Consider the following 10,767-nt stretch of genomic DNA (forward strand, 5'->3'; position numbering starts at 1 on the left):
AGAGGGGAAAGAGAAGAAAAAGAGGAAAGAAGGCATAAAAATGATAAAGATTACAAAGGATATAAGGAGAAGTAGCGCAAATACACACATGAATAAAAGCCACGCGCTTATGAAGAGAAACCGAAATATGCAAAAAAATACGATAAATAAGAGTAATATAAACATAAATAAAAATACAAATAGGACAAAAGAGGTGAAAACAACGCACAACAAAACAGCAGCCACAACAATAATAAAAAACCACGAACTGAATAAAATTTCGCAGTGGTTAAAGATAACATACTAAGAATAGTGAATGCTTCAGGGCCGATCAGCCACATTTCCGACAGAATCCAATAGCTAAAAATCCCTAAGAATTTTAGAAACATTAAGATTAACATATAAGCCCGCTATCTCGATTACGGCCTCGAAGTCGCCAACATGTGCTGGCGTAATTACAATTTCGGACTAATTTCGCAGATCGATGAGTCCAAGTATAAGCCTGACGAAATGATCGAACTAGTTGTGTAGTAAAAAAAGCAGCCTGTGAAGATTATTCGGGATATAGCTGTGCTGGATGCTAACGTGGAGCTCTACTTCGCGAAATGGGAACTGAAAAATGAGTACCATATCGGCCATCGTGAAAAATAGTGCGAGTTCAACGATAAGGAGTACTTGGAAGGATTTAAGAAGCATTATAATGATATTTCTAAGAAATGGGAAATATGGAAAATTAAGGCCTTTAATAAAAATATCGCAAAGGTACAAATCCATGAAATATGTTTAGTTGCTGAAACTGAGCGCACTGTTCACCAAGGCATTCCCCAAAATCAATGTGAAGATCCGAATCGGGGATGAAGATGACATACCATTCGCTGCACTTGAAATCACAAACTTTTCAGAATAAATATCAAAGAAAATGAGAGGTAAACCTGACACATCAGCCGCCCAGAGTCACCTAAATGCATGATAGAATAATGAGCCGTATAGCATAATGACAAATAGCAGATTTATATAATAAATAGCGCTTTAGTTTACCCATGACTTACACACCCGAAATTAAATATAAGCATTAAACGCCGATGTCGGCTTTGCTAATTATTGGGGTCGTTGTTTTGTCTGAGCCTTCATATAAGGAGAATATTAATTCTTGGATGGAGTAGCGGGTTGATATTTGAAATAAAATAATAATTAATGTTCTTATCATTGGGGCTTCTTCAAAACGACAAAACATAGAAATAATTTCCTACAACGTTAAAAGTGTGCCCAGTAAAAGTACCCAGTGGCGCCAAACGCATCGGCAACTATATTTTGGGTACGTCTAAAAACTATAAGTTAGGAAAGACAATTGGAAGCGGTTCCTTTGGGAAAGTACACTTAGGGCTCAACATTGAATCAGGAGAGAAGGTAGCAGTGAAAATCATATAAAAACTGAAGTTAAGCAAGAAAGATCTATCGCGCATTCACCAATAGATTTAAATACTGAAGATAATGATGCATCCGTCCATCATTCAGCTTTACGAAATTATCGAAACCTAAAAGAGCGTCTTGCTCATCACAGAGTACATGCAGAATGGGGAACTCCTAAACTACATTCTCCAAAGGAAAAGGTATTATTACCCTTATCCGCAGACTCAGCGAGAAATAGGCCTGCAAAATGTTTCAGCAAATTGTCGACGGCCTTGAGTATATTCACCAGATGGGGGTTGCACACCGCGATTTGAAGCCTGAAAATGTTATGATTGACTTTGATGGTAAAAGCAAGATTATTGATTTTGGCCTAAGCAACACCTATCAATAGCGTAGTCTTTATGATTATTTTAGAGTAGAAACTTAAGACCGCATGCGGCTCGCCCTGCTACGCGGCCCCTGAAATGATCGAGGGCAAATATAAATATGAACCTCTCGAAGTCGATATCTGGAGTTGCGGGATTATACTCTACGTGATGCTCGCTGGCTATTTGCCCTTCTGCGACAGCGACACCACAAAACTCTATAAAAAGATTATGTCAGGCAGCTTCAAGTTTGCAGCGTGGATCTCATAGGATGCCAGAGATCTAATTTCACAGATATTAGTTGTAGACCCCCACAAAAGAATCAAAATCGATAAGATTAAGGAGCACCCTTGGTTCCAGCATGTCGCATACACTCCACGGCCGGGAATAGACATCAGAATGTATAAGATACCCACCTAAAAGTTTATCACCAGTCATCTCTCCAAAATGGGTTACGATTAGCTCACCCTCGAGGAGGCGATTTAGAGGAATTTGAAGACTAAATAAGCTGCTGTTTATTACTTGTTGGCCAAAAAAATGGCAAGAGAAGGGTATCCGATCAAAAGTTTCGTTCATAGTCCAGCCTTTGATGCATCCGAGTTGAAGTTCCTGAATGAAGAAAGCAACACTGCAAGCACAGTTGAGATTTTTGCTGAGTCAATTGCACATTTGTAATAAGAGTATTCCATCACTCCCTCGAGCCTACCCTCAAACCTACCCTCAAAACAGCCCTCAAAACTGCCCTCCTATTGCTTAAAATCAGCGGGATTCTCCAGCATTCTTTTGGAATTCTTGAATCTCGCTACGTAATCTCGAGATAAATCAAGCACAGGCGGGGAAAAATAAAGATTTTACCAGAACAATCCTAACAATTGGATAAAAAGGCAAAGGCTAAGGGAAGTAACGATCAACGAAAAAAGAGCAACATCCTTATTCCGGATAATGCAAAAGAAGAATCACATTCATCCACAACTTCCTTCGATGATCGAGTATTTGAACAAGAAAAAAACAGTATAAATAATCCAAACAATCGATAGCATTTCTTCAACATAAACCAAAAAACACAAAAGGCACATACTAACATCGATTTCGAGGTCAAATCCAAGGAAACACTGCTACTTATGATTACAATAATTGAGCAATTTTAAAGAGCGCAGCAAACTCATTAGTACTTGTATACGCAAATGCAATATTCATTTAATCCAATTGGTACAATCAAACTTAAATATTCACGCTTGACTAATTGCTGAATTCGTCCAAATTTTATTCCTTGGGCTTATTGCTATTCTTGAAAGTGTTTGCGTGGGATTATCCTTATTCGTTGTTGACGCCGAATACTTTCGATTCATTAAAATCATGTATATTGGAGTCTTCGTTCTTCCTTTCACTCGTGCCTGCGTTGTTGATTACGACAGGATTTTGATTTTTCTTTTTGGTCCTCTTGTTCTCCGAATTTTTCGTTGAGTTGCCTAAACTATTATTCTTTTTTGGATCGAGTGGGATGCGGGCTAGACTTCCCTTTTTCCCCTTTTCGGGGTTTGTAAGCCCTGCCGTTAGAATTTTCTGCATGATATCCTGCGCATTCTTTTCGTGGTTGACTTTTTGTTCGTTGACCCACTTATACAGTTCAGAGGCAGCTGGTTCCTTTTTGGTGTTCTTCCAGGACTTGTAGAGATTGCTGATCTTCTGATAAAAGTCGAGCATATCATGGTTTTTTATTCTGTTTTCGGTCATTCTTTTCTCGAGATCTTTGATCTTCTTGAAGTTCGCTTCCTGCGCAAACTCGTTCATTTTATTGCCAATGAACTGCTTCTGCGCCTATGCTAGTCTGTTCAGTTCCTCCTTCACCTGCTCTGAGGTCGATGAAATATGCGCGCACAGTTGCCTTTCGATTTACTCATTTTTATCAATGAGCTCCTGTTTTTGGGATTCGAGCCGGCTGATGTTCTCTTTGTACTTTAGTCCAGAATTATGGAGGGCGGTGTTCGATTCTTATAAATGCTGACATTTCTTTTTTAGTTCAGCTACTTCTTCGGTCAGGCTGAGGAATTATACTGGAGAGATGAGCATTTTCGATTTCTCGATATCTATAGAAATTATATATAGCGGCTTCTATCAATTTAATACCTATTAATTGCGATAAGAGTCTCACAAATTAAGGCTGTTACCCACACATTTCAGCCTTACAGACAAATTGAGGCTGTTACCCACAAATTTAGGACATAATTGGGGGATAATTGGGGCTCATCGATTCGATATGATATTTCCAGTGATTTAGGACTTAGAATAATAGCGCTTATAATAATAGCCTCTTATAATAATAAGATGAGGAATTAGCAGGATCTATAATATTCAGAGATATTCGAGTTCCCTGAAGTCGAATGGGATGGGCTGGGGGACGAGAATGGCTCTAAAATGGAGAGGATACAAAGTCTCGATTTATCGTACAACATCTCCCAGAGTTAAATAAACTCCAAGACAATAGAGAATGAGGCTGGTAACATCTCCTCCTCCAGTCTAACCCCAAACAGCTTCCCTCAGCCGTAAAAACGCTCATATCAATAGAATTCCAAGGAGCATCTCCTCAGCTTGATACCTTAAAAATTACGCAGCTTCATCAATTTCACCGCTCTCGACCAACCCGACCTAAGCAAGCTAATTTTTGTGAGCAGTTCCTACCCTCGGATAAAATAGAACAACAAGAACATCCTCAGAAACTTCGGTAACGCCCAGAACCATTATGCCTTGCATCACAGAAAAGCACGAACACACATTAATAAAAGTTTATCAAATCCAAGCTCCTTTGATAGTTGGGTGCGCTCTCTCAAATTATAAAACTTTGAACATTTCCAGAAAGCCTGGAGTAACACTTAATGCAGATGTTTCACTCGCCTCTATCGGTAAATCTGTTGGCTGTTCTATACGGAAAGTGCAGCATCATTTGTCTTTTCGAGCAGAATCCATAAGACCGAAACAAGGATATCACATTTGCAACAAATCGATTGCCTATTGAAAGGAATTGTGAACCCAACATAGTTTAATTCTTTTAAGAAGACATGGTGATATGTATGGAAATCTTCATAGTTTTAAATCACCATATTGAACACACATGAGTAATATAGCATATACTTATAATGCATATATTCTTACTTTAATATCTTCAATATAATGATATTGAAAATAAACAAATATGACGGCAAATCAACAGAAACTCTCGAACAGATCTTCGAAATTCGATTGGTATCTTGAACTGAGGCCAATAAGTTGGGATAGTAATTGGATTTCTATCATTTTCTTACTCAGCAGCTATTTCTATTTTGCAATTAATTGCAAGTGGACTTGTTTTGGGTCATTACTCAAAATTATATTGCTTTATTCTGAAATAATGTATTGTATTACTTTATAAACTGATATCTGACAGGGCAGTGGTTTTGTTCAGAAAAATGTCAGAAAGGGAAGCTTCGGGGATTTAATCTTGACTATTAACGATGAAGGAATTGTTTATCTTATTTTAAAGATTTTCAGCATTTCGACGATATTGATTCCTTCTCTTTTATTATTTTTTGTTTAGCTTTCTTTTATTTTTTTTATCGGCTGCTTTTCTATCGTTCGGGTTACTTTACCTGTGAAGAAGAGGTAATTTAGAATGGCCTTATTTGATGATTTGGGAGAGTCGAGTGAGTTCTGCATCAGCATTGCAGAGAACTCTTTAGATATCGCAATCTTCCTTCAGTTTTGAAATCATCGAAACAAGAGTTTCTCTTGTTTAGTTCTATCTTGCTGTTGGGTTTGTTTGGTACGACTTTTTTTATTGAGGACTCACACCAGTACGGATATCATCGTGAAAGATCTTAGCCAGAAAGTACTTTTCGATTATCAATTGAGAATATCCTTACTCAACGAGAAGTAAGCGAATTTCTGCAATTTTATTGATTAATATTTTTTGGAGAGTGTTCATATTTGGGTTAACGACTTATAATTTTATTTAGTCTCAATGTTGAGAATAAAACATCAATTTCGAAGCCATTATAAGAGCAATCTCCACAAATTTCATATTATTAAATGCGAGTATGCGATCTGTGAATATCCTCTAGGCCGTCGGATTGTATTACGTTTAGGGGCTGAAATTAAAATGTTTTATACTGGAATATTAAATGATAAACAATAAAAGCCAAACCACTTTTCCTTGTCTCAATATCTTCTGCTGCCCTCGTTTTTATAAGGGTTTGATTATGGCGGACGGCAAGATGCCTCTAACAAAGTACAATCCCAAGATATCCGCAACCAACTGTGTCAAAATCGTGCAGGAAGATGCTCCTGAAAGCAGTTAGATTTCGAATTTTTAACCCACTGACGGACTGATCTATTATTTAGGCAAGCTCACCAAGAAAAAAAGGCATAATGGAGGGTACTATTTTAAGGGCATCAAGTGTCTCATCTGTGTTTGCATGTACAATTAATCGAAACATGCCATCTAAACTACTCTAAATGGCATATACTCCAATCTTCCCCACCTAAGCGAGAACGGAATCACCGAGGATGACATCGCTGTGGTTATGGTGCAGGACGGTATCACGAAACTAATTAAAAATAGAACAACCCGTGAATTTAGCAAAGGTGCTACCTCAATGGTGGAGTTTTACCGCGAGTTAGACAGGCGAGATGGAAAGTAAAAGTGCTACTTAGAAGAAAGATTGCATATCATTATGGACGAGCTCGATAACTTCGATCGGAAGCGCATGAGCGATTTTTATAAGAGCAATTACGATTTTCCACCATCAATTGATAAGAATCTATCTTTTGTTTATCAGAATCTGTGGAGTCCTAACCCCAGTGATGAAAGGAAACTGAAGATTATATCTTGTTTCAAGCATACGAATGGGACCAAATTGTCATCGCATCTTTGGTTCTTCGAGGGGTTTTGTAGGCAGTTTAATCCGGAACTCTGCATTCTTTTAGATGTTGGCACGAAGCCCTCTCCCAAAGGAATACTCAAGCTATTGGAAGTCTTCGAAGATAGCAATGTCGGCGGAGCCACCGGATTTATGAGTGTGGATACGAACTTCCAGTCAGAAGAAGGCGAAAAAACCGAAAAATAAGGGAACTGCCTCAGTAATTTCTGTATTTCGGTCCAGAGAGCACAATAATTTTAATATATCATATCTCACTTCATAGACAAAAACTTTGAAAGCGCAATGGGCTTCCTTCATGTGCTTCCTGGGGCTTGGTCTGGGTACCGCTACGAAGCTCTGATCCATGGAGAAAAATTCGAACAAAACCTGCTCGAAAGAAAGTACTTCAAAATGATACTTGATCCTTCCCATGAAGAGAGGGACCACAAGTAAGCCAATATGTACTTGGCTGAAGATAGAATCCTCTCGCTCGGCATTTATTGCCAACAAAACAGAAAGTACATTCTGAAGTATGTCCCTGATGCCATTGCATACACAGACCCGATGAAGACTCACGAGCAGCTCATGATTCAGAGGAGGAGATGGATAAACAGCAGCTATTTCGCATTTTTTTATGTCTATAGAAACTACTACTACAATGCCATGGAATCAAGCCACAACTGCTTTCGCAAGTATTTTCTCCTGGCAATTTCTATGAATTTGGTAGCGCTTAGTTTCTTGAACGGGTACTTAATCCCTGCTTTTTATTGTTTCGCACTCTACACTACAATTGTGCAATCGGCCAGCAACATCGTTATCAAGTATGTCGCATAAGTGCTGACCCTCATCTACATATTCATGGTCATGCTGTGTGTTGTGTGGAGTCTCTACGGTCAGCCATGGACAAAGAAGGCTCACTACCTCTCTTATATATTTTCATTTTATACTTTCCTGGTGTTAGGGCTTGTGATCTATAACGTAGTGGCGGTGTATTTGCAGATCTCGATTGTTTCGTACTTGGGCAACATTTTCCAAGACGCGGAGACTTCTGTGGTCTTCATCATCACCTCGATCAATGTAGTAGCTTACATCATCATCGCAATAATTCATCTTCCAACACATTGTAAGTTCGTATTCAAACTCCTCGCCGATGTATGCAGCTACTTGGTCTATCAAGGCGCATACTCGCATGTGATGTTAATTTATGCGTTCTGCAATGTCGACAACGTGTCCTGGGGAACAAAAGGAAACAAAGGCCATCGTATATTTCGGTACTTGATCGAGAAAGTAAACTTTATTGCGGATTGGTATGCTTTTCGATAACATTTAGGCTATTTTATAATGCTTTGCTCACATTCGTTTTCTTGTATATTGACTTCTTCATGCCAAGAGAAACACAGAAGGGAATTGTGCTGTTAGGAATCGGAATTTACGCGACAACTATTCTGTTTATAAAGGTGATCTTCGCCATTTATCATCACATAAAATGGTTGCTGTTCGAAAAATGTTGTAGGAAAATGAAATATGACAAGACTAGAGTAGACAAATTGAGGCAGTTTTGGAATGAGAGTTTCAGAATCTATGAGAAGACCGTATAATAACAATTTTGATACATGCATTTTCAATAGAGCTTGTAAATTATGTCGATTATGCGACATAAAAAGCATAATTTAATTTAATTAAATTAAATTATGTTATGCTAAAAAAAATTAAATTATGTTATGCTGCGAGTTTATGCCGACATAATTTATGTCGGATTATCTGACATAAATCCGACATAACTTATTTTTGACTTTAGCATATGTCAGATTATGTCGGATTATCTGACATAACTTTTATTTAATAATATATTAAAGCTTTTCTTATAATCTATATCATCCGAATTTATATATTCTTTTAATTATCTTCTATTTACTTAAATAATCTGACATAATCCGACATATGCTAAAGTCAATAAGTTATGTCGGATTTATGTCAGATAATCCGACATAAATTATGTCGGCATAAACTCGCAGCATAACATAATTTAATTTTTTTTAGCATAACATAATTTAATTTTGTTGAGCATAACATAACATAATTTAAATTATGCTCTAAGCTCTAATTTTCAATGTATTATTTATATTTATTGGATTATTTGTATTATTTGTATTATAAGTGTTTATTGCAGTATATTGTCTTATGGTTGATTATAAACTTTCCTGATGATCGTCATACCATTTTGCTGCAGATGGCTTTGCGAAGAAACGCAACAGACAATGCATGCGATCAGAAATATATAAATATATTATAATTTATTAAAATTGTTTGGATGAAGGCTGGAAAACATTTTCAACTATTTGTCATTGGTGCCGGCTCAGGAGGCTTATCGTGTGCCCGTAACGCTGCATCCCTTGGCGCTACTGTCGGAATTGCGGACTTCGTAAAGCCATCCCCTCAGGGGACTACTTGGGGAGTAGGTGGGACCTGTGTGAATGTGGGATGCATCCCCAAAAAACTCTTCCATCACGCCTCGCTGCTAGGAGAATCTAGGCTTGATTTGGAGTCAGCAGGCTGGAAAATCGATACACAATCTCCCCACGAATGGAGTGAAGCCTTAGAGAGAATTAATGACCATATTCGATCTCTGAACTTCGGGTACAAGAAGAGCCTGATGAACTAGAAAATTGAGTATTTCAATAAGCTGGCCAAATTTCACAGCAAGAACACAATTGAGCTCTCAAGTGCCAATGGGTAGAAAGAGCTCGTCACTGCCGACCATATATTGATTGCGACTGGCGGAAGGCCCACCTATCCCGAAATCCCAGGGGCCAAAGAATATGGAATCTCCTCAGATGATATTTTTTGGATGCAGAAGCCAGGAAAGACTCTCGTTGTGGGAGCTTCTTACATTGCTCTAGAATGTGCAGGGTTTATGCATGGATTGGGAATCGATGTGAGTGTAATGGTACGATCGATATTTTTGAGAGGCTTCGACCAACAAATTGCCAACAAAATAGGCGAATACATGGCGCATCTGGGAACCAAGTTCATCAAATAAGCAGTGCCTGTCAGCCTCGTCAAGAACAATCTCGGCAAGATTGTAGTTACTTACAAGCAAGGAGAAGATGAAATAGAGGACATTTATGATACTGTGATGTTTGCGATGGGTAGGAATGCAGACTCTGAGGGTCTCGATTTGAAGGCTGTTGGAGTTTAAACTGAGAAGAATGGTAAGATCAAAGCCAACGATGATGATACGACATCTGCTCCAAATATTTATGCAATTGGTGATGTTGTAGCCGGCAGACTATAACTCACACCAACTGCAATTATGGCTGGGAAACTTCTTGCTGAAAGACTCTTTGCAGATAAAAAAACATTAATGAGCTATAAGTATGTCCCGACTACTGTATTCACACCAATTTAGTATGGTTGCGTTGGCTATTCCCAGGAAGACGCAGAAAAGACATTCGGTAAATAGAATATTCTGGCCTATGGAAGTATCTTTAAGCCACTCGAGTGGTCAATAAACTATGAGAGGACCATTCCCACATATGCTAAGCTCGTCGTAAACAAAGCTGACAACAGTCGAGTGATCGGTCTTCATTATATGGGTCCGAATGCTGGTGAAGTCACTCAAGGGTTCGCTGTTGCAATTCGAATGGGCGCTACCAAATAGGACTTTGATAACACCGTGGGAATACACCCTACATGCGCATAGGAATTCACAACAATGAAGGCATTAGTGGGTTCAGCAGGGGAGCAGAAAACAGGATGCTGAGGCTGAGCCCTTTGCGATTGTCTCCAGTCGAGATTTCAGTATTCACTACAATGAGAAGCCTGCATTAAACCCTAAAGGGATTGTAGTTTTCGAATGAATGCGTGATGATTGATTTGGGGGCAATTGAAAATGATTCAAGCATATATTTAATAATGCTATTCTATAAAAACACTCATCTTCAGTATCAGAAGCGAATATCGATATATGCATATCCATCTGTTTGTCGATCCATCAGATATGAACTTTAGGGTTATTCCCATTGTTTGTTGGTTGATTGTCATATGTCAGTATCTGCTCATTTTTATATGTTTTTACATGTTATGATACTAATGATTCTACAATTTTACCAATTTCCCCA

The 10,767-nt window shown here is 38.4% G+C and overlaps 1 pseudogene; it reads left to right on the top strand.

The window, feature by feature from the left end:
* Window positions 1-8,957: 8,957 nt before the first annotated feature.
* On the top strand, window positions 8,958-10,532 carry LOC148298997 (uncharacterized; annotated as a pseudogene).
* Window positions 10,533-10,767: the final 235 nt, after the last annotated feature.

This window comes from Brachycentrus maculatus, unplaced genomic scaffold (assembly GCF_059751285.1).
Source record: "Brachycentrus maculatus isolate JH-2025_06_01 unplaced genomic scaffold, ASM5975128v1 h1tg001442l, whole genome shotgun sequence".
NCBI lineage: Eukaryota > Metazoa > Arthropoda > Insecta > Trichoptera > Brachycentridae > Brachycentrus > Brachycentrus maculatus.